At 40.9% G+C, this 25587-nt stretch overlaps 1 long non-coding RNA gene across 1 annotated transcript in view; it reads left to right on the top strand.

Moving 5' to 3' along the window:
- Nucleotides 1-25587, top strand: part of LOC141924748 (uncharacterized) — a 45758-nt gene that overhangs the window by 15662 nt on the left and 4509 nt on the right. Inside the window, exon 3 of the long non-coding RNA XR_012623653.1 lies at nucleotides 22226-22456. This is a non-coding gene — a long non-coding RNA (uncharacterized LOC141924748). The remainder of the gene's footprint in view (nucleotides 1-22225; nucleotides 22457-25587) is intronic.

Here is a 25587-nt window from a genome sequence, read left to right as displayed (position 1 = left end):
TTAAATTTTTTTGGGCAAGTTTTCAAGGGCACAATAGAGTATCTCTCTACAGGTTGAATTGGTTCCAATTCAAGGCTCTTTGGCTGCAAAGGCTCATTGTTTTGCTCATTCTCACAGTAATCAAACCAGTGTCAGACTTGATACGTACACTCCATACAGAAGAGGATATAGCAATTTCTTTGTGAGGGGGAAAAAAATGGAGCCATTGCTTGCAGATAACTTATTTCTTTTTAAAAATTGGAAAAATTCCCTTTTTGTTTATTTGCTGCTCTGAATAATTGATGCTTTTCTGTTTTCCACAGCATTTTCTAACATGCAAATAGCAATTTATTTTTATGTGGGATAAATCCTTCCTGTGTGCTTCCCACTCTGTGAAATGGGGTTGGGCGGGAAATATGCCTTTTTCCATGAAAATACTAATGACTGAATTAAAGCATGACTCAAGTGGGCACTGTTCTAAGCAATAATATCAAAGTTGTCACAATTGTGTGTGGGCTTTAATGTTCCTGGATGGTACTTGCAATTAGTCTGCAGATCCATGAGTCAAGGCAACTGTTAAAATCTCTCCGAACCTTAGGTGGGGCCCAAATGACTTATTTCGAGGTGCTAATAGAGTCATTTGAAGACATAACAGAGAACTGACTGCGAAACAGGGCCAGCTGGGAGCATAGGTGATGTAGGCTGTTGCTTTGGGCCACAGTAGCCTGCCAAGGGCACAACAAAATGGTCATGTCTTCATTGCTTGTACTGCCTCTGCCAGTGCCCAGGGAAATCAGGTTTGCTGCAGCTGCCAGGGCAGGGATTAAGGTGTGAGAGATTGGGGCCAGCTGCTTTTGGCGGTCACTGCTCCTGCCTGGCGATTTACCTTCTGACAGCAGGAGCTGCCTGAGATAAGATGTATGGGGTCATGATTTAAGGGGATGCTTTTTCCTGGTGAACATAGGACATAATCCTTACCAGCTATGGTGGCTTGTTCAAATCCTGCAAGATTTGTAGCCTGTGTGAGCATGGGTAGAGTCTCTGTTCTGTCCCTGCTACCAGCTTGTGGTGCAGTCCGGCTGGAGGCCATAACCCTCCTCATACTCCTCTATCCTCTGAGCTGTATTTTGTATGAGTGTCTGGTATTCCCATGGATGGGATATGGCAGTGCAGTTTGGAGCTCCGACAGCTCTGTAGTGCATGGAGGGTGGTTATATTTTCCAGCATATGGAGGTATGCATGTTGTCAGAACCTTTTATAGTGAATTTCAATGTAAAAGTAAAATAAATTTTATTGCAGTACATAGAATTTGTCACATGAAGAAAACTTTAATAAAAGTTCAGTTGCCCAAAGACATGAGTTCTGGAATCAGAGTCACCTATGGCTGACAGGCTCCTTATTGCTTTGATGCTCTCTGTCCACACTGATAAATCTTGATAATTAACTAAGTCAACTGTTTGATTCCTCCTTACAAAATAGTTGTGTCTTCCATGATCTTCCACAATGCTGGGACTGCACAGCAAGCTAGAGTTAGGGAAACCTCTTGGTTTCTGGAGACAGAACCCTCTGTGTGGCGTAAGCATCAGTTCAGAGTGGCTTTCTAAAGGATGTGTCCAACTTTCACAATATGATTTCATGACTTCTCTCATCAGTAAGGACTCTTAGTGAAAAAGAAGTACAGTCCCAGCAGTGTACTTAGAGGCTGAACCAGAGAGTTAAACAGAACTGCAGAAAATATTATGTTCCAGCTGGAAAGGTGTCATTTTCCGGTAATCCTTGCCCAGTGCCTACACACACTCTTCAGGCAGTTGTATTAGAAACAGTTGTGGATACTGCAGTATTGGTTGGTTTCAGGAACAGAATAAGAAGTATTTCTATGAGAGTTTGAATGCCAGAAATCATTTTGCAGTTGACTGTAGGATGGATGTCATGACTTCTGAAAGCAGCAGCACAGGGCAGTGTAGCTGGCTTGGAACAAACATCCCAGGCAAGGCTTGCTCAGGTGGCAATCTTTCTAAGTACTTCCTCCCTTTTTTCCCATAATTATAGAAGTATTTGTATGGGGGAATATGTTGACCATTTTTAACCTGGATTCCACTAATTAATGTCACAACGGTCATCTGACACTGCCATAGTGGTTTCACTGGCAGATAGTGGTGGCAGAGTACCAGAGACTGGCAAATACAGAGCTATAAGTGAAAGCTATAAGTTCTAAGAGACAGCATTGTCTTTAACCATTTTATGCAAGTGGTTCTAGAGATATTTCTGTACAGTTGAAAGTTACTAGTTTATTGTGGCTGACCAAGTGAGCTCTCATCAGTCAGCTGAGCTGTGGCTGCTGAATGCATGCCATCTTCTAACCTATCCCAACTGCTAAGGAAAACTCATTAGCATAAACTGCTCCCTGACTGTCTTCAGTGTAATAACCCTCATGTGGCACTTCAGATATGAAGAGCAAAATCCAGGTCACCAGAGCTCTGTTGTTGATTGTGGTGAGATTTCAGATGTAACTGCTTCAAGTTGCTTGTATTTAAGCACCTGAAGGAAGACCTTGTTCAGTTTTGGTCCGTGGAATTCAACTCCCTACTTTTGTGTATGATTGAGCAAGCCCCACAGGAAAAAAAAAAAAAAAAGAAAAAAAGGAGAAGCTTTGGAAAAACTATCTCTTTAGAAGAGCTAAAACTTGGCAGAAATGTTTCCAGGCTCTCCAGATACCTGGTTAGCTCCAAGTCCAGCACAAAAGCAGTATCTTCCATTGAGACTGTATGAAGCATTATGCATTTACTAGTATTTCAGTAGTGAGTGAGGCAGTATATGTTTTTAGCTACATACATTTTTGTTTTACGTAAAAAGGAGCATATTTTATCTCTTCAAAATTTGGGATTACGGTATGCAAGGTGGGTTCATACTTACTTCTAAATGTGCAACTTTTTTATGGTAGGGTGTGTCTGGCTCAAGGTGGCTTCTCAAGAAAGGGGATGGCTTGTCTGAAAAAGTCTGTATACCTCTGATGCATGTACACAGTGCCTGCAAACCCTCTGGAGTACTGCAGATTGAAACTTGACCGATCTGAGGAGTGAACTTGATGACTGTAGCATCAAAGAGGCTTCAGTACCTGAAGGTGAACTTTAGATCGAAGTGTTGCTTAAAATGAAAACCAAGTGATTTTTCAAAATTTATATTACTGGCAAATAAGCTTATTGCCTTATTGCAGAGAAGGGTACTCTCAGTAATTCTAAGGCAGTTGTCATTGTTATCTAAGCACTGGTACTGCCACTGCATTGCCTTATGGCAGCAGGAGAAAACCACTGAATGATGAATATTTAATGAAAAGGTTGATGTATATCTACAGTGAATCATTTGCTACAGAATTGTAAATAAAACAGTGTTTTTAATTCACTGCCTAGGGCTATTTAAGTATACTCTGTATGAGTTATGTCCACAGGGGAGAGAAGCTAGGGTTAGAGTAGCCTGAGCTGCAAATTTGGTAGCATATAAATATATGTTTTTATCTGGTGGCAGTAGGAGTTGTCTGGATCAATTTTCAACACAGGAGTGTGTGTGTTTGTATGTCTGTGCACCAAAAGCTAAATTTTCAGATGTGCCTGATTTAAATTCAGCTGTCCAAACCCCTGATTTGTCCTCCCATCTTTTTCCTCTGCTCTGTGTGTGTTTGCATTAAGACAGTCTTCAAGTAGGTAGTCACACTGTATTTTCTCACTTTGGACTTCTCACCTCAGTAAAGATGGATGGTGCTTTTTAATTTCCTTTTATTCTCCTTCATGTTACTTTGTAAAATCATCTAGGTTGGAAAAGACCTTGAAGATCATCTAGTCCATCTATACGCATCCTCTGAACCCCACACTAATGCAGCCTTTCCTCAGCAACTGCAAATGCTCTTGATTATAGTTTCTAAGCTCTTTGTGAACACAGGTGGATTTCTGCCAGCATCTAGCACTCCAGTGAGGTGGTGTTAGCCCCATCTTGTATGTAAGCCTCTGAGATGCACATGTTAAAGCTGTTGCTTCCTAATGTTCCCACTCATTTTGGATTCTGTGTCTGGGATATGGGGGACCAGGGTACTTAGCATTTTATTCTCTTCTTGTATTTGCATTTAAAGCACATCTCCGATTGACCTTCAGAGGGAGGTGGGAATTCTTATGTGTTATCCATGTACCAAATGTCCAAAATGGACAGTTGGAAAATGAAACATGGGTACATTTAAGATGCTGGTTTAGGGGGATGGTCTTGCGGAACTCTGTGATGTAGGAAAGCTGTGCCCAGAGAAGGGTGAAAATCTCATTTTCCAGGGTGGCACAGGATTGCCAGTACTACAAACCCAGCTTTTCAAGGCAATTTGGGAGACACCTCAATTGCCCTGTCAAACCTGCTGTTGGAATTATAGCTCATCTCTGAGCCAGGTGTTTTGACTGTGGTCTTCTCTCCTATGCTAACCATGTGGGCACTTTTTACTGTCAGCCTCTCTCTCCACTGCTCAGTTTGAGGGTGAAGACCTCTGGGCCTGAGCAAGAGAAGCTTCTCTGCAAAATCTAAAGCATTTCATATCTTCCCTGTGGACTCCTTTCACTCTTTCACAGCCTCAGAGGTTCCCATCCATGGGACTTGGCACATAGGTGTTTTTTCTTTCCTGCTTTGCCATGCTCTTCTAATGACCTTGCAGGAGGGGATTTAGGGCAAGAAGAGGGGCTTTTTCTGCACTATGAAGCCTCCAGCTCCTGTGTGGGTATGCAGGAAGGCAGTCCTTGATACCTTTCATTTGTAAAGCCACCTTATCTCCAAGTTTATCATCAAAGGGAAGCACCACAAATGTCCCAACTTCTGTGATTGTGAGTTTACTTTAGCATGCCCCCTCTGTGTCCAAAGCAGAACTCATCCTATACGCTGAAGGAGGCTGGACACTGTGGGAAAATATTATAATTAAACATTGGATCCATGGGCAAAAATTAGGGTTTGCACAGGCATCTCCTGACTTTTGGGAGCTAGAGTTTGAAACACTTTATTTCTTTGAACTGTGGGATATGAACTCTGTGCCTGGTATTTCTGAAAGAAACTAGCCTCTGCAGGCCGACTGAAAATGGGTCTTTGGTTCGTTTTTTTTTTCTTCTCTCTGCGGTTATGTGATTTCTTAAGACTGACTTAATTCCTGAACTTGATCACCTTCCTTGACAAGTAGCCTCACAAGTTCAAAGCAATGTGCTACAAAACACCACTAGTATGGAGATCGGTATTGGCAAGACTGGCTGTTTTAAGTACTGTAGAAAAATAGAAAGAAAATAAGCATATGTGAGACCAGAAGGCCATTTATCCTACTAGCAATTCTCATATGTGCTCACTCAAGCTTACTGTGACATACCCTGGGGACTCAGCCTAATGGCAGAAATATTAAACTTTGGCATTAAGGGAATGGACTGTGTACGTTGGTTGGAAGGGTACCCAAGAGGTTTTATTATTTTTGCCTATGATATTTATGGTGAAGCAGCTTCAGTTTTCTAGGAATACATCTTATTTTGTTTCCTTCCGAGACTTCTCTGTTATAAGAAGTGTTGATTTAGAGAAACTATGAAGAAGTAACCAAACAGTAAATTTCTCTGAAATGTTTCCATTCTGTTTCTCCAAATGTTGTAGGCATCTAAAAACCTCACATTGTTTTGCGAGACAGGGTGAAAACAGAGCTGAAGATCAGGTTTGGGTTTTGGCAAACTGTACATATTCAAGGGGCCAAAGAGTGTGAGAGTAACTTGGTATCCTACCAGCCAGGGCTCTTAGTGGGGAACAGAGACACCCAGTTTAAGTATGTTAGGAGAAGAGGAACCAGGAGAGATTCAAAGCCAAAACTTCAAAATAGTCTAGCAGGTGGAAAATTCTCTTAAGTCAAATCCTGCTCCTAATTCATTAGAAAGAAGAACCCTGATCTTCAGTGTCCCAGAATACCTTAATCACTGGAACTAGTGGAAAACAGTCAGAGACTTCTCCCCCACTGCCGACTTGGTGTGAAGCACACGTGTGAAAAGTTCCCCTTCCTTGTTTTCCTCCTGCTTGGATTCAAACATTAAGTCTGATCCCAGATTGATTCCATTCTCCTTTCTCCTAAATTTCAAAGTCTTTCTGAGGGGGATCCATCCCAATGTAATTGACTATCACTTCCTGAAGCTGCTGACACAAGCCATTGCATTGCGTTCCTTACAGGGCTTGCTGAGCCCCGAGGGGGTGGCAGGGAGGGAGGGAGTCAGCCGGAGCGGCCTTAGACAACGCTGCCTTTGAGCTGTTACTGCTTCAGCTCTCAGCCTGACAGAGAAGCAACATGGAAATTAATCAGGAGCATGAACCAAAGTGGAGGTGCTTTTGGTACCAGTGGAAGAGGCAACCCAGAGGACTCTGGCAGAGGATTATAGATGTCAGCTTTTTTGTTTCCTTGGTGAATGAGTCACTGTAGCTGTGTGTCTTCCCTTTTTAAGAATTCACAACAGCATTTTTTTCCCTGTTCATGTGACTACTTCCAAATACTAACTTCAGATACATCCATGTGGGCTTTTGCAAATCTGTATGAACTCTCTCTGCTTTGCTGGATAGAAGCCAGCTTTGACCCAGCAGCCGTTTAGCCATGTTAGCATGGTCCGAAACTTGGCCTGATCTCTCTGGCAGGGTTTAAAAGCTCAAGCTCAGAATTTGCTAGCTGGCTTTCCATTATATGAGTGGGTTCTTGTGCAGATGGATCAAAATAGAGGCAGACTGAGCTTGCAGTTACTTGCTAAGTAAGGCTGACTTTATCCTATGAATTTGCAGTATAAGAAACAACAAACCTAAATAGCATGTCAGTTCCTGACTCCATTTTTTTCATTGCTTCTCCTGTTCTGGGGGAGCTGCTATCTTGTCAAAATACGATATGTACGGGATAAAATACCAAAAAGAAAATCAAGCAACATATGGGATGTTCTCATCGTATTGAATTTTGTGGTGGAAGATGGGACCTTGCAATGCCACATTCCTTGCGACAGCACATACTAGAGATCACACCGTGGTATATAACTTTAATTTGAACTTTCTCACTGCCAGTTTTGTTGTGTCAATGTTTGAGTGCTTTGCTGAGTAGGCACTGCCGGATGCAGGTTGTTCCTTATCAAGTGTTGGCAGGAAATGTTGCACCATAAGGGTGGACACAGAGACCCTAGCTGCTGGGCACTTGCAATGGGAGATAATTTCCCGAGCATCATGAGACAGCGTGGTTTGTTCATCACGTAAAAAGCCCAGCTCTCATGGCATTTTCCTCTGATTGCTAAGTCCACTGCAGAAGAGTAAAAACATATGATACTTAAAAATAGGATATATCCTGAACCATTGCAAATGCCATCTGTTCTCAAAGAAACAACTGGTAGAAAAAAATAACCTTGGGTTGAAACCTTGCATGAAGTTGCCATTTAAAATAAGCGGGGTTGGCTTTGTTATTTTTATTTTTTGGAGGTGTGGAGAAAGGGCTGTTTGATGGCAACTGAAAGAAAACAGAAATCTGGAACCAGAGTGTACGTGTAACAGACATGTAGAGAAGTTGTGTTGCAAAGACCTGTTAAATAGCAAACGCTGGGATCTAAAATCACGGTGAGACTGGAAGGGACCCATGTACTGTTTTAAATCAGCTCATGCAGATGACTGCAGTAAGGTGCCCACCACCAGAAGGTGGTCTCTAGGGAAAATGTTTGCCTTACTAATCATAAACAGGTAAGACCTAATTTTCCAGCTGGGCCCAGTTCTCTGGTGAATGGTATGGCTTCCTCACCTGTTCAAATTCTATCTAGTCTGGCAGTGAGGGGTAGATCAGTAGCTTAGGGAATACAGACTCCATCCCCATATGCTGATCCCGAATCACACTCAGAGCCATCGCCTGTGGGAACATGAGCAAAGTCTCTTTGAGCTTTGGCTGTTCACAGCAATCAGCACTGCTTCTTCTGGCCCAGTTAGGGTATGATTACATGGTTGAAAATAATTGAGTTTTCACACAGTGGCCAGTCGCTGTCTCCCATGGAGCTGCAGTAACTAGCCATGCCACCTGCCCCAGGTCTGATGAAAGCCCATTAGCAGACTTGGTCACCTGTGGTGTTTTGGATACCCTGCTGAGGAGTCAAGGGGAATACCTTTAGCATATTGCCATGATTTCCTTTGGTACTGGAACAGTCCAAAGGCGAACGGCCAGTTACCGAGCTGAGGAGCAACTCACTTGCCTCCTTTTATGTGAGCTGATGGCTTCAGAGCATCTGTGGGCTACATGCAGGTGCAGTAGCATATGAAATTGGCAGGTCACAGTAGTGACATAAAGCCTGTGTCTTGGGAGTCTTATATGGGTTAGGGATCTGAAAATGGGATGCCTGTATTTCAATGAGTTTACTCCCGTTCTACACTAATGTGAAGAGCAGCAGACTTGTACCTTAGACATGTGCCAAGAAACTACGCGTGAGGTAAAGGGAACAAACACCTCATGGTGTTTGCTCAAACAGGATAGTCATGTTCCAAGGGAGTGTCCTAATCCTGTCAACCTCACTGTTTTTGCTAATCCCAAATGCGACAGCATGATGAGGTAAGAAAAGAGTGTTTTAATGAATAGGTTTGATAGTGATATTTCTGACTCTTTTCTTTTTTTATACCTCACAGCCCAGGAATAGCTGCAATGATGTAATGTTGCTATTTAGAATTTTTTCAAAGCATATTTTGAGTTTGGTGTCTGTGGGATTGATAGTTTTGCTTTGGAAATGAGTGCACCTAAGGTAAAAGACTGCATGAATTTTCAGGCTCTGACAGCCTATCTGAATCTGGTCTGCCATACTTCCGATCCTCTTATCTCCAGTTTGAACATCAGCGATTTGAATGGTACTAGCTTGTGCTCAGCCTTTGTGACAAGCAGCTGAGGGATGGGACAAATCTACTAAACATGGTCTCTGATGTGCGGGGCAATAAAGCAATAACCTGCTTGCCGGTGTTTGGTCCTAGTAGACCTAACTCCTGAGATTAAGACCTTTTGGTACTTGCCCCAGGGAATGAGTAAGTCTTTTGTGATGTGTTGTCACAGCACATTTCTGCATTCTGGAGATGTGCCTTAACTGTGCTGCAGCAAAACCTGCCTGAATTGCCCCACAGTCGAGTGACAAACCTCTGCAACCTCGAGGGTAAAACTCCCTGGAAGCATGTGGAGTGGTGATGTGGCTGGTGTAGCTCACAGTGGGTGGGAGAGCAAGCTTGTGATTTCACAAGTGACGAGAAGACAAAAACCTCAGTTTTGCAGGAACTCTACTTTTTTTGTCAAAAGTAGTTTCATACTGGAATGGTGTGGTTAACTTACCAGCCCACAGAGGGGTAACACTGAGCCCTGTTTAAAATGAAATATACTGTCATTGCAACACAGTTCGTATTTCTAGATTTGAGCCTTGCATGTGGGTCAACTGTAGTTGATGTTTTAATAATCTAGCAATATTTCAAAAACACTCTGCTTTTGTCTACCAGCCTTTCCATTTCTTGGTAATCACAGTCTTGATCTCCCATGGCAGAAGTTCGGTATCTCTCTAAAGTTGAAGTAAAATCTTCTGTACTCTGAAATGTTAGATCAAGCCTCTTTTTTTTTTTTTTTTTTTCCAACTGTCAAGCGTAATGCATTTTTAAAGCATCCTTCTACTTTAAGGTACCACTAAAGTTGAGAAAAGTGAATATGTAACAGTGCATATATATTTACTGTACATGTGTCTGTTCATGAGAGACCTGGACTGAAAACTGAATTCTGTCACCCCCTAAATTTGGTGGAAGTTCAGCCCTGCTCACAGGTTTAGATCTAGCTGTGAAGTTTGTAGCTTTGTGGATCTTTGTAAGGGGTTAAATGAAAACTCTGATTTTAGGCAATACTAAATTTTGGCCCAAAATGTATGAGTTGGCTCACAGTACATTCCCACTGTGGGTTTCTATGTTTGTATCCTATCACGTTCTCTTGTGTGACTTCCACCTCATGTTTGCTGTGCTGCCTAATATTTAAATGAGTTCATTAGATACGTCCGTGTTTTAAAAATATAAACTGCATTTTTCAGGCTATGGACCAACATGTTAAAAACCATCTGTGATATCAATTGCTCAACTTATGCTCTCAGAAGGGCCTGCTTTACTTAAGGCAAGTGCTCTGCACTTACAGGAAATTAAGATGGTCATTAAGTACCTCAATTCACTTTTGAATATTTCAACTGAGACTATTGTTACAGCTTTTATTGTATCTAACACTGTGGGATCTTTTGAAAATGTAGCAGGGTTAAGTGCTTCTGTCATTCATCCCAGTTATTTGTGAGCCCAAGTGTGGAGTTAGGTAACTGATTTCAGACACATAACCTTGAAAACAGGTGATGAAAGTGATGAGTAAAAACTAAATTAAATTCCACAGCCTAAGGCTTAGGCAAAATTTCCCTTTGGCTGTTCAGGTTAATGTGTTTACCAGGGCAGGCTTCTTTCTCCTAAAGCATTTATTCCAGATACATTTCTTTAGCTCTCTGTTCTGCTTGGCTGACTGTGGACCATCCTTGCTTTTCTGTACATAAATAAGTTGAATTGTTAGATATCAAATTAGGAATTCTGCTATCAGAATGGTCTCTAAAGAGGGTAAGAATACTTCTGAGAAGAAAAAAATGTATATTTCTAAGTTGGATAAGTAAGTCATGCTGGTATGGCCAATCTGGGTGTTACCTAAAATTGTAGCCCTGTAAAATGCAGCAAAGCTGACATAAAAGTGAAGGGGGAGATGTATTTCGCACAAAATTTCTGTGTTTGCAAAGTGACCTTCTCCACTGCAGGGACACTTTAAAGAGGAACATTAAGGGTGATAAACCTTAGTTGCAGAGCTCTTCTGAATTTTAGTCCTTTTAAACATATTTGATGATCAATACTTTATGCTATGTGGGAACAACAGCAACACCAAACTTGAGGTAAAAAAAAACTCTAAGACTTTCTCATTTCTTGCTCAGTATGTGCTGCTTCTGCCCTCAGCCACTACAAGTGGTGGGCATCTTGATTTAACCATTGAAGTAGACGGGCTTTCTGCAGGTCACTGGGGATTTCTACTCTGTCATTTAGTTCAGAGAAAAAACAAAAAAACCCCTCCCAACCTTCCCCCTGCATCCTGGGCTGTGAGCTTTTAAGACTAATGTTTGGATGTACTCCTTGGCTAGTGTAACCCTACATTTGGGTTCTTCAGTTGTGTCCTTTTTTTTCCCCAGAATTTGAGGACGTCAGACTTCTTCAAGGATTCCAAGTGGTTTTGTGGCCTGGTTGGAGCAAAAGCAATAGCAGCAGCAAAAAGAGCTATAACGGTTCCAACAAAACTGTTGACCATGTAGAAACCCGGTGTGTGTCCCCTGCAGATGTGCAGACCCATTGCATAGCACCAGCGCCGTTGCTCGCGTTTGGCCTGGGTGCATCTCTGTGCATCCTGGAAGTGTCAGATTCACAATGCATGCCCCACGTGTATCTGCATCTACTTCTGCCTGGGGAAGCTTTACCCTCTGCCCAAGCTTCTGAGTCAGCCACAATCACCTATTATAAATTTGTTTTCTCATATTACAATTGCTACAGTAAAAATTAGTAATTCACCACTCGTCAGGAACCAAGGCTGACCTTAAAGAGCTGTAGACTCAGTTCTTATTTGTACATAGACCCTTTTTCATGCACTTGATGTGTCATCATCAACAGATAAGGCCCTTTGCCCTTGCAAGAATGCTACAATGGGTTCTGACATACATAAGAATCAGGAGCCAAGTATCTCAGACTGCTGAAAGATTTATGAATATACATTCAGCTAAAGGACAGATGACCACAGCATTTGCTGTTTCTCTAATGCATATCTTTTTGAATTCAGAGAGTAAAATATTGAATGAAGCAGGGTGTCTGAGGGCACACCTACGTAAATTAGGGCTGACAACCTCACCTTCTCAACCCACATTCTGAGGGCTATTTAAATTTCCCACTGCTCCAAGTCCAGGCAATGTGGAGCATGGACCGTGAAAAGTTTGAGTCTGCGACAGTCTGTGTACATGTGCCCTTCTCCATCTCCCAGTTAACACTGTGGCTTGGGTGTCTCTTGCAAAGCTGCTGTTAGCCACTCAAAGAGGCCCATTCTTCCAGTAAAGATTTTAGATGCCAAGAATAGATATCTTTTGTTGTTAACTGTGGCTTCTTGCAATTCTGGAAAGTTCCAGTATCTTCATGCAAGACTGTATTGACCATTACAGTTTGCGTAAGACATGTTGAATCATACCGTACAAGCTGTCTTTGGTCATGCACTCGCTTGTCCACAGAACTTTGCTCAGCCATCTACTTCCCCCAGTTTCTTTCTCAGAACTCCTCAGGTTATCACTTTGGTCAAGCAAGACTCCAGGCTAACTTCTGTACTTCTGTACTTTTCCTAGAAATACCTGTTTTCATGTTTGATTAATTCGTGGTCAACATTCTTTGATTCATTGTTAGCATCTTGTCATGTGAAAGACCAGCATTTTTTGGCTCAGTTTGGTTCATTGCTGATAGAACATAAAAATTAACACACCAATGTGAAACAGCTCTGTGCGGGGACTGGGATGGTCCCCACACTTCAAATTAGTATGCTCAGTTTGTATTTTTTGTAGAAATATCAGCTGAAAATTTTCACGGCCCTTACTTGTTTTAGTTCTTACTTGCTACGTTTATTTCTGGTTTTTTGGTTTGGATCACCATAAAAATTCCCTTTCCATACTGGATTTCCAGCTTACCACGTAAGTATATCAGCATCCATAATAAAATACAAAGACCTCATTGACACACCTTTCTTTATAAAATAGCTGAGTTTGTCAAATTCTGATGGTATAGTTGGTAGCTGAGTTACCAAGATAACAAAGTTTCTTCAGAGCTGAGGTCTGCTGCTGTGCTTGGTTCATGAACTCCCCCATTTTATGACCATGTGGTTTAGCTTTTGAAACTAAAGGAAAAATTTCCTCCTTCATCTAGCAAGAGTTTGTGGCCAAGTTAATCAGCTGCATGGAGTTGCTGCATGGAACACAGAAGGCACATCTGCTCATTGTTGTCTTTCAGGCCAGTGACACCGTAGAGTCACAGAACATTATTGCCAATAATGCCCTCAAATTTGTTGCCATTATCACACTAGTTAATCATGCAAAGATGATCTGAATTGTGTAGGTAATATTCTGCTTACTGAGAGAAATGACAAAATTGCCCAAGGTTCCCAGAAGCAATGGAAATCTGAAAGTGTTACCTTACTAAAGAGAAGAAAAAACCCCATAGTACTAGGACTCAACTCAAGCTTAGCTATGCTTCACCTAAAGAGCTATTTGTGTTTCTACTTTAGGGTATGCTAGAAAAGCAGATTCTGGATAAAGATCTTAATTTTTCAAACAAAACTTTATTTTCCACTAAAAATCTGTACCCTTTGAAATTCAAAATTTTTTGATATAAATGTATTTTAAAAAAATATACAAAATACTTTTTCTTAAATCAGCTTTGTTCAATTTCAAATATGAATAGGGGAAATCATGTGTTTCTGATGAAGAGATGTGAATAGGGCACTTGGCTGATGTGTTGAATAACATGTGGAAGTCGATTTCAGTAAAAGCATAAGAAAAACTGTATTACACTCAGGTCCTAGCCAGGAAATAATGTCCTTGCAGAGAACTCCCTTTCTTTTCAGTCTATGGTCTATAGTTTCAGGTGGTAATAAAGATTCTAATATTTCTGTCTGAGAAATGGAAACATTAATATTCTCACAGAGAACTCACAGCAGTGACTGTAAATTACATGGTTCTCTGGAAACACAGCAGGAGGTGTTTCCTTCTTTGGACAGTTTAATACAGGGCCTTCATCCCATAGTGTATTACCCATATTTGCATTCTGAGTAATATCATTGCATCAAATAACGGCATTGTGGAAGCTGTAGCACATCTCCTGGATTGCAGGCTGGCAGGAGTGCCTGTCCACACAGGTGAGCTGTCCCTTGTCTGTGGCTTATCCTGTGTGAGAGCAATGAGACATAAGGTCTGGGCTGAAATGTTTGAAGTCTTCCTAGGGATTTACCTACTGGTTTTAACAAGATTTATGAGGATTAACTCCTTCTCAGCCTTGAAAAGATCTACTCTATTGTCTTTACTAATGGTGATGTCAAAGGTTTTGAGAAGTTTCCTTTGCTTTATCTGGGGCCATTGTTTTGCGTGTGAGCTGTTATCATCAGCAATATGGGATTTTTTTCTAAATAATCATAGTATCACATTAAACATATTGTGGACATTAAAGAAGGACCCTGTCTGAACATTCTGGGTTCAATCTAAGGAGAGAATGGTATGTTCAGCTGGGATGTCTGTTTTACTGGGAGTAAACTACTTCTAGGAGTTGTTTCACTTAATAGCGGTGAATAGTGATTGTTACTTAATCAGGACCAATTAAAACATATTTGCATAATGAGGATATATTCAGCTGGAGCCAAGTCATTAAGTGGTGCTTAAATTCATATTACAGTTTAAACTTTTGGAAGTTTCCAAATAAGCATCAAATGAAGATGCAAGGCAACTTCAATGCAAATGCAACTTTTAATTGTTGATTTTTTTAAAAAAAATTTTTTGCCATATTTTACATCTCAATTATTTAGACTAAGGTTTTTAATACCTTTTATTTTTTTACAGCAGTTAAAATAGAACAATTTACTATTCATCAAGGTGCCTCAATTCAGAGGATTTTAGTGTACTGTTATTGGCAGGTAAAAGTACAATTTTTTCATATGCTTTTCAAGTGCAGGGTTTTCCTCTGCGGACAGCTTTTCTGCACATTCTTGCAAAAGCTGTGACACAGTAGTGTTGCCTGATTTCAGTCACCTGCTTACTGCAGGCACAGGCTAGAGCAGTGGGTGGAGGAGGTGACATTCTCGGGTGCTGCCCTGTGCTCAGTGTGTGGTTCTAGAAAATGGTATTCAGCCTTTCGCTAGCAGGGAACTTATCTCTGAGGTGGATGGGGAGAGACCTAAATTCACATGGAAATAGAGGCACCAGTGTGGGGTTGAGGGGAAAAAACCCTCAGAGAAATGGAGGAGTCAGTGGAGCACTCCATATCTTCTTGAGGAGCTGCTACAGGGGTGGGATATTCCCCACTGTTACTTCTGTATTTCCAAGCCCCTGGCAGCATGTCATCCCCATGGGGACAGGGAGGAGGACCAAACAATGAAGTTGCTTGTCATTATTACTAGTTTGATTCCCACGTAAACATTGCCTGTGAAAAACTTTCTTCCGGAGAAGAAATCAGCTGCTGCCTTTGACTTTGAGGTAATGAGAAACCCAGAAGTTGTGTGTGTACTTGCACAGGTAAGGGAAGGGCTGATGAGTAATCCATGTGATAAAATGAGTTCAAAGAAAGATTACTGCAAAAAGTCTGACTTTGATGTCTCTCAAGTGGGATGTTCAGGTGACAGATAGTCTTGGCCACAAATATTTTCTCACTGATATTTTGGATCAGGTGCATTGGTTAATCAAGAATGAGAACCAGAAAACATTGTTTAGAAGATCAAAATAAAGCCATTGATCTAAGGTGGCAGACTGTCTTTTTTCCTCTAAGTATACAGATGAAGTCACACAAGTACAGCTCTGCGCCACCCTGAAACATCAGTCTCCTTTGGCTAATCTTACTGAATTAGGTAGCCGTTATTTTGCCCTCAGAAGGTATTTGGTTTGGTTTTACAAAGAGAGAGTTGGTTTGATAGATGGATATGCTTGTTACATCCCTACTTGTATGTCAGTGAGGGCTTGAAAGCACTTACCCTTCTAATCTTATATACAGTCCTGAGACAAGGGAAAAAAGATTTCTGTCAAGTGTCTTCATGGCTCTTGGATCTGAGGTCAATAGTGTTCCTATTTTTATTTACTGTGACATAATGCTATAAAGCTTTGAGTGTGAAAAAGAGGAGTCTGAGACCCGTGCTTTGTCATTTGTCTCCCCGGCAGGGCTGGGTTTCCCTGTGGTCTGGGAGGATGCACGTAGGGTGATTTTCCCAGCCTTACTGCAGCGTGGTGCCTCAGCTGGCAGAGCAACATGTTGCCACGGGGCAGCAAGCCAAGTCTGAGGATTTCCATGTACACCTTCCTTCTCAGCCTGTGCATTCATTTATGCATGCAGAGGAACTGTGGCTGAGTGCTGTACAGCGGGTGGATGTGGGTGCTCTCTGGGAGGTGACAGAGGATGGTGAGCAGGACCCTAGGCATGGCTCTGACTGTATGCCAAAAAGTCAAGCTTCTCAGAGTGCCAGGATTTAGACCTGTGGCTAATAAATGAATGAGGCCTAGTGGGGAGCAGCTCTGTGGAAAGGGACCTGGGGGTCCTGGTGGGCCACAAGCTCAATAATATAAGTGAACAGTGTGATGCTGTGGCAAAGAAAAGGATGTTGGGTCGCATCACCAGCAGAGATGAAGTAGCCATTATCCCACTCTACTCAGCCTTTGTCAGGCCACACCTTGAACACTGCATTCAGTTTTGGTCCCCACAGACTGAAGAGGGTCCAGAGAGGGACCACAGAGATGATCAAAGGATTGGGAAGCCCACCATATGAGGAAAGGCTGAGAACTGGGTTTGTTCAGCCTTGAGAAGAGAAGGCTTAGGAGACACCTTATCACCATGTTCCAGTATTTAAAGGGTGGCTACAAAGAAGATGAAGACTCCCTTTTCACAAGGAGTGACATGGAAAAGATGAGTGGTAATAGGTACAAATTACTTCTCAGGAAGTTCCAATTGAATGCAAGAAGAAAATCTTTCAGGAGAACAATCAGTCTTTGGAATAATCTCCTCAGGGAAGTGGTGGATTCCCCAACATTGGACACTTTTAAGATTCAGCTGGACAGGGTGCTGGTCCATCTTGACTAGACTGTGTTTTTGCCAAGAAAGGTTGGGCCAGATGATCCTTGAGGTCCCTTCCAACCTGGTATTCTATGAAATAAATTACTTCCAGTACTGCTGTTCCAGCTATGCTGTGACAAGTAGTGGCTAGTTTCCTGCATAACCTTGTTTATCTACCTTGTAGTCTCTCTGCTGTGCTGTGTGCTGCTGGTATCAAGGATCATGAGCAGAGTGGAGGTCAGTCTCTCAGCTAGTTGTGTTTTAAATGCAGGAAGGAGAGAGAATTTTATCTATTGAAATACCTTAACTGCTTCCTGGGCAGGCTCCCTGGAATCTGGGAATTTACCTTGCTTAAAGTGCCACATTCCACATGCATTTAGCTTAAAACAGAGATTCCTCTTTCTCCTCGACTGGAAACCTCTTTAAAATCTCAGCACACCCACACACTGAAGGTCGGGCTCATTTGATGCATACCCAAGATCTCCCTGGGTGGTACAACACATTGCTGCCTCTGCACAGCTTTCCTTTTAATCTGCTGTGCTGGGCTTTTCAGCAGTGAGGCTATTGCAGTCTCTCAGAACCACTTTACACTACTTCTGTGAGAAAAAGGGTGAATTTTAAAAAGGACGTACTCCCTGTCTTTCTAAATAAACATGGTGTTTGAGTCTTAATGTGAACCTGTAGCCTTTGCTGAAGTACATGTTAATACTCTAGATGTATGAAGAGAGATTTTCCTTTATGAAACATATACTGTCTTCTAATTCTCTCTATTGCGGTAAACCTCAAGTCCTGTTCAAATCCCCATTTTAGTTATCCAGCCTACTTACCAAAAATGGCATAATGCTGGAATACAGTGGAGGCAAACTATTTTATAGCTGTCATAATGGAGAACACTGTTAGCACAGTAATAATGTGATGATTCCTAGTTAGTGGAGTCAATACCTTCAGGGCTGCATTATAGTCCCTCTTGATAATACCTTCAAAAAGCAGATGGAGGACCAGAAAATGCCTTTATCTGGGGGAATTTCTTGCTAATCCTCTTTGCTGGAGGAGGATGATCTTAGCACCTGCTGTTTTGACTTGGTGCCTGTTTTGGCACTATTAGCTGAGGTAAACACATTACAGAAGATAGAAAGGGAAAATGTAGCTGTTAGAGAACTTTGAAAATGCATCAAGTTTTTAAAGCAAATAAATCATGGAGAAGAAGAAGTTACAGAAGATGGAAATGAGCAGAATGGAAAAAGGTGATTAATTGAGAGGTTTTATGTTATAATTACCTAGGGTCTACTAGATTCTGACCACATCAGTTTGTCTCCTTTGGTCCTTCAGGACTCAGAATGAGGGTCAGCCGACAACTTAAAGACTTAAGAAGAGTCTACTAAAATGAAGCCTAAATGACAGAGGTCATGAAAAGAGGGATTTCTGTCCTTCAGTGTATCAGGATCTCCTTCTTTTGAATCCAGATCTACTTCAGGTCACACCACTCACAAACCCAGGTCTCATTCTCAAGGTGTCTAATTACTAGGAATCAGTGATGTAAATTTTCTCAACGTGAAACTTTCTTGAAACCTGTGGCCAGTGTTAGGTATTCCAAGGTCTTTGCTTTAACCTTTCACAAGAAACTCATTGTGTTGGCAGTCTTTGAGTCAAATCTGTACCCACACTGATCAAATATTTAAATATGTTATTACTGGACAAAAAAAATGTTTTTCTTTTCAGTGCCACTTTTTAGTTCATTTGCAATGGTGATACTTCTCATGGTGGCAAAGGAGAAACCAGCATCCCTTATCTTCTTTCTCAGGTAAAGAATGGCTTGTTGGATTAAAATACTCATGAGGGAGACCCACGGTAAAGTTCCTGTTCTGCTGTTTGCTTGTGTCTTGGATGAGTTCTCCGAAAATCAGCAAATAACTGCTACTCTAGAAGTCAAGAAACCTCACATGAGAAATCTTGATGATGATTTTGCCAGAATTGGCATTTTTCTCTGGAATAGTTTTTGTTGACCAATTTGGTATATTCTAATAATGGAGATTGTTCTGAAGAACTTTTTGGTATGAACAGCTTGAATGGAGAGTCCTGACCATAAATGGATCACAGTGCTTTTGGAACAAGTTAGGGGCAAATGCCCTATACTCATTCCAAAGCAGACGTTATTTACTCACCTCTGAAGAAAATAACAATTACTGTCCTCCTCAAACTCTTGTTCCACTGTGGCAGCATATCTCTAAGTAATGCAAACCATGGAAGGTCTGAGTGTATCTTCAAACAATATCATGAAGCACTGCCCCATGGAATAGCCATGGTTCAATGGTGGCTGGTTTCTAATTCAAGACTCAGATCTTTTAAAGATCTTGGCATCATTGAAGATGAAGGTTATAAATCATTTTGAGAGGAGCAGATTTAAAGTAGAAGAATTTTCTCTGAGGAGACAAATTTAGAAACATACATTTATTGCTGTTTATCAGTTTTTTCTGAAATGTCTGAGCATATCCTGCTCAATTTCCTCTTGTACGAAGTATAATCAAGAGAATTTCTTGTTTTTCCAGAAAGTTGTAGCTCGGTTAGAAAGCACCACTAGGTCAATTCTTAATGTGATAATAACATAATAGCATGAAGTCCCAATGCTGACCACTCAAGTGCTGCTTCAAACATCTCTTTTGAACAATGCTGGCTGTAATGACAGTAACAATCACACTTGGAGGTCCACGTGAGGAAAGTATTTTTATGTAATAGGTCAAACTGGAGTTCTCTTTCTTACATCTCTTATAAATACACATTAGGGCAATAGTCACTGGGTAAATTTATTATTATGATCTGTTAGTAAGAGCCTCCAAATTATTCACACAAATGGTGCTTGTTAAGGCCAGCCTTGTAGGGCTAGGTCTCTGGTTGACCGAATGATACTGTGTTAATGGAACAGTTGTCTTTAAAGAAATTGCATCTCTTGGCCTTTTAGTGAAGGAAATAACAGGCTTCAAAGATTAGGCAAAAAATGCAGTCATCACAATGTACAAGACTGCACTGCTTAATATTACAGTGTTCCACAGCTGGAGAAAAATGAGTGTGATGGTTTGCTAAAAGAAAAAAAACCCAGACCTCTACCACCTTTTCTGATCAATAGTCATTTTTATAAAGTCTCAGACAGGTAGAAAAGTTGCTTGGCTCTAAAAGCTGAAAGAAAATAAGTGGGTGGTGAAATGAGGTGGTTCAGGTTTTCTGGAATTCTGTGGAAACACTTGTGTCTTAAACACTAATTTTTAAGCACAATTTGTCAAGTGTCCTTGGGCAGCACCCCATTACTGATTCAAATATATTACTGGTGCTGTTATGCCTCTCTAGAGCAAAGGCACCTTCACACACTTCACACATCTGTTTTGAGTGATGACTGTGTAACACTAACCACAGCTGCAGCACAACAGGCTTCTCACAACTCTTACTAACACCATGCGATTTAAGAGGTGTTGTCTTTTTTTAGAAGCCACTGTACTTCCAACAGCAGATGCAACCCTTATCTAAAAGGTTGAACTCAGACAGGGTACATGTGGAACTAGGTGTTGCTGGTGCTAGGGTAGGAAAAAGTCTCCATACCTTCTCACATCCCTCCTCTTAACCTCTCACATCATGCACTACCTGGCTTCCGACCAGCTAGCTTTCTTGGTGACTCTGTTTCCTTAACTTATACTCTCATTTTTGGCAGATCCCTGGCATTTTCCTAAAAATGCCCTTCCTAATATAGTATGTCACTGCTTTCTTTGATGTCAGTCCATACTCTCAGCTCTAATGTGCCACATGTCAGAGCCCTCTTACCTCTCTGTTTGTTGCAGCTGAAGCTGAGCAACGTGTGTGCCGTAGGCTTTAATATTCTTGCTCTTACAGGGCAGAACTTTTATTTGGCATAGCCCACCTTACATTAAGGAGCCATTTCTAGTGATGGCCTACATAAGGAATCTTACAAAGAATTTGAAAAAGCATTTGACAGGGTGAAGTGAAAACATTTTACACTCTTGTGCAGCATGTTGAGCTATAGTTTTTTTTAATAAAAAAGAGAAGAGTTTATTTAAAATTTTTTTTCTTTCTATATCTTCAGGTATTTGTGCTGAGAATCAATCCAAAAAATCACACCTCTCTCAAAAAAAAAATCATTTTAAATTTGAAAAACTGATTTAAATCCCATTTTCCCTTGCTTTTTTCCTGCTCAATCCTCTTAATACATACATCCTTACAAATACATATATAAATGAAAATAAGAAATGGAAAAATAAGCCTGTACCTTTTTTTTCAATTTGAAGGAATGATGCCCATTTGAAAGGATCTCTATTAAAATCCAAACTGGTAAAAAGCAGTATTTCACTTTATTAATTCAAGTTCTGCTCATGAGAATGTGAACGGAAATATTTTTATAGTCTAGAGATTTTTGCAAAAGCTTGTTTTTACTAATTCTAAAGAACTGGGTAATACTAATTTGGCAATATTTCTGGAAGATTGAACAGTTGAAGGGATAAAAATGGGTTTATGTTATTTTTGAGTTTTTGCTTAGAGATTAATATATAAAATTCAGTTACCTGCAAAAAGCCTCACGATCATTATCAATTGCTCAACTATTGTTATATTAACTATTTATTTTGGCAAAAGTTATTTATTATCCAGTATTTTATCTAAATAGTACCTGATCTTATTAGAAAACAAAGCAAAACAGAGATCCAAAACTTAAAGCCTGGGTTTCTTAGGAACTGAAATATCAGTTCCACAGGGAATTTCATTATTTCTAATGCATTTGTTTGAACTTCAAAAGAAAAGCAAAATATTGTGTATTTCTTGGAAAACCAAATTCCTTGGTTTTCAAGTAAAGGGTAGGAAAATATTTAGATATGACAGTGCCAAACATCCATTTTTTACAGTGTTTTTATTCATTCTGTATGCATTTACTTTTAAATTATAGCAAGATATCAATAACATTAGATGTATGGTAATGGAATGTCCTAAATCAAAACTGTGTACCCATTTTCCCAGGGCACTTTTTTTTCAGGATGAGGGTCTATAGAAACTGTCTGGTTTGGGACTTGATCTTGCAGGCATCAGGGGTGGAAAAAGGGTCTTCCATAGACTAATGACATTTGGGAAAATCTGTGGCTTGTAGCAGAGTGGTAAGCAGATAGCCACAGCCCTGGAGATCAGGAAGGAATTTATGACATATAAGTGGAATCATAATACGGTATTTAAAATTACATGTTCATCCTGCGGTAAAAGAGGGATGTTTCAGTACTGTGCTAAAGAATTACTCCCACTTTTCCTGCTGTAGAGTTACCTGTAAATCAGCACTTTCTTATTTCTGTGTGTCTTTTGAAATTTGTCTGTTCAGAACATCCTGCAGCTGGAAAATCACAGGTGTGCTTGCAACCCTCCGGATGAGACAGAGTGATTCAAAGGCCCTTCTTCGACTGTCATGGGAAATGGAGAACCAGCCTTCAGGTGTAAACTGGAGAGGACTTTGCTGCCAGCAAGACATCCTTTGAGGTAGTTGCAGCTCAAAAGATTGTTGAAATGAGCAGAGCCAGAGTTTGACTACAAGCCAAGAAAAAGAGTACCTCAGGTCAGTTAATCTACCACATTGCATGTGGGGAATCTATGATATGACACTGTCTCTACCTGCTCTGAAATAGCATAATTGAAGGGATACAGTCTTCAAACGTATCCTTGCCTGAATGGTGGCTGTTAAGGACTTGCTAGACACCACTGATATAGGACTCAGGAAACTACCCCAGAAAAACCATGAAACTGCTGAGAGAAATACTCATGTAGCAGCTTGCAGAGCTCACAGGAGGACTGTTAGGGGAGGGATAGGAAAAGTATGGAGAAGGAGACCAAGCTGTTCAAAGGTATGAAACAACTTCTGTACAAGCAGCAGCTGAATAGAGTTGGACTCTTCATCCTGTTAGTGATGGAGTGCCATGACAGAGACTGATAAAATCAAGAGTCTGAGCTGCTTGGTAACTTGAAAGTGACTTCCGATGTTTTTATTATTCTTAGTTGACCTTTAGACACCTCAAAATCTGAGCAAACCTCCTGTGCTTTATACAGAGTTTGCTTGACATGTCTCGGTCATGAGGCTGAGGACACTTATTTTGCAGACACTTATAAAATCATGTTGGGAGGGCATGCAGGAAGCAGAAATATTCAAAACTAAATGGATAATGGACCTTGGAATAACAAGCATTGAAAGGGGTGAACTGAAATCACGGGCAACACATTCACCATCATCTCTCCATTTTAAAGAGAATTTGAATGCCAAAGTGGTGATATTTCACTACTCTGATGATGTGACAAAAAAAGTGGAGAGAACTGTAACTATTGGAGGAGGAAATATTATGTAAGTTAAAAAAAAAAAAAAATTTTCTCACTTTCTTGGAAATGATCCCCTCTGTCTTTTCCCCACTTTCATAACACACACACACACTCACACCTATGCAGTCTCTTTCCCCAAAATCCTAAAGGGCAAAGCCCTCAATGGGTGATGAAGAAATTAAGAAGCCTTATCCCAGCTGCACAAGAGGATATTAGCTGATGTTAAAGTTCTTGTTTGGCATCCCAGCAAGGGTACAGGGTTGATTTATTTCTGGAAGATATCTCTGTGTTTTTCCTTTAACCTCCTCTGACTTCTGAGAACTCTTGCGTAGTTGCTCACTTCACAAATCTCTAGCTGTACCAGAAAAATTCGTTGCCCTGAGGTCAAGGTTCAGTTGTGTTGTGTCATTGTTGAAGCCTGTTCTCATTTCTGGTTCTGGCAGTCTGGCTACCTGGCTTCAACAAAGGTGATCTGTGTGAACTCCAGTCCAGATCTGAAGACATAAACAGAAAATTCACAATGGTGAAACTGGATCATTTGAATGCAAATCTGAACATTGTAAATACATGCCCGTAGCTTCTTCCACAGATTTTGGAGACGTTGTAGAAATTTCCACTGAAAATTTCAGCTGATTCATAAAGGTTACTGCTGTGCTTAACCAGGTTTGGAGTGGGTCTGCTGGCTGGATTTGTTGATCCCTTGAGCAATAAGTCTTGCAGTAGAAACAAGCAGAGAGATTCTAATGGAATTTCCACCTAGAAGATTTTATTTGAGAATAACCTAGGGAGATGTGCACAGCTATGGAGAGCCTGATCTTACAAACAGCCTACTGCCTGATTCCTTCCATCGTATTTGATGACACCCAACTCTTTGTGTGATCAGGTAGTCATGGATTTCTTCATGTCAGTAAGAGACAGAACCAGCTAAAATTTTCCTCTAGAAGCAGTCATGTAGCTCAGAGGCTAGAAATAATCCCTTAATAACTGATGATCCAAATGAAGTCAGTCTTTCAATACTGTTGTTGCTGGTCCTGTGTTGGTGAAATAAACATTTGCTCTGAATGAAATGACTCAACTCCTTCCAGACAAAAAATCTGAGCTCTGAACTGAGCTCTGCCTGCCTCCAACGTGCAAGGGTTGTCACGGTGTCTCAGAGGACCCAGGGAGAAGGTAGAGAGAACCAAATAATTTGGCAGTAAGGAAACTGTTCTTTTATCACAAGGTTTTCCTTTAGCACTCTAGAACAAGCTCTATCTGTCTGACAAATAGTTGACTTCTAGTTTAAGAGTTAGAGGCATGTTCATGTGTATTTTATTAAACTTCTTTTAAATATAAAGCAATTTATATTTCCAGTGTAGAGAGAGTCAGAGATGGTGTGTTGCTTATGAGACACATTTGTCCCAAGTCTCACCCTTGCGGCATGTTAATCTCATCTGGATTGAATTCATGTGGACTTTTCTCAGAGTACTGGACCACATCACACTGAAATGGCAACAGCTGGAATTATATCTGATTTTTATCAAGTATATTTGAATGATCTTTCTTACTTTGGCAAACAGTATCGTTGCCCCTTGTCAATCCTTCCAAAAGCAGTTTCTCCTATTGAGGTTTCATGAATCTTTTAACTGAAAATTCAGCTAGGCCAAATTTTTACTCAGCTTTCATTTGAAAAAAACATGCCACAGAAATGTCTTTGAGAATATGTGTAAGCGAGAGCTCAGAAAAAATGTAAACTGAAAGATTTAATCTGCTTGAAGAGTTATGGAAAACTGCATCTTTCAGTTATCCCATCCCTGTGTTATCACTGGTTTCCCCAAATTGATAGTGTTGAGGGGTTTTTTGCATGTTTGTTGTTAGAACTCTGCTAATCTTCCCTGAATTCCTTCATAGGCTGAGTATCAAGCTGAAACTTCTCCCATTTAATACCCTTTACTTCTACACTACTGCTGATGTTACTGACCTTGTCTCTCATTAAATACCCTGTGTTGGGCAACATTTCCTTCCTGTTCTTGGGTGCTGTATTTGTAAGTTTCTTCTGGGCATTAGAGTCCTATTGAAGGGCTGGCTGGTGAGAAGCCGCTGAAGAGTGTGTCCCTCCATGACCTCATAGCTCTTGAGTCATCTGTATTTTTTGCTTGGTGGCTCCAATTAGGGTATGCGACAGCTTTTTCTTTTTTCTTCCATGTGTGCAGCAAGGACTTGCAGACTTGTGAAATAGGTGGCACCCATTAGGATAGGAAGGTGTCCAGCTCTTATTGGGTGCTCCACTCAGGGTGCCCTCAGCTCCTGAGGCACCCTGAGCACCATCACATGGGCGTTTCTCCAGAGGGCCCTGAAAAAGAAACCAAGACATGGCCACTCTGTGTTAGTCACCACCCA

Source organism: Strix aluco, chromosome 1 (assembly GCF_031877795.1).
Source record: "Strix aluco isolate bStrAlu1 chromosome 1, bStrAlu1.hap1, whole genome shotgun sequence".
NCBI lineage: Eukaryota > Metazoa > Chordata > Aves > Strigiformes > Strigidae > Strix > Strix aluco.
Note: the sequence above shows the minus strand (reverse complement) of the source record. Positions and strands in the feature narration are given on the sequence as shown.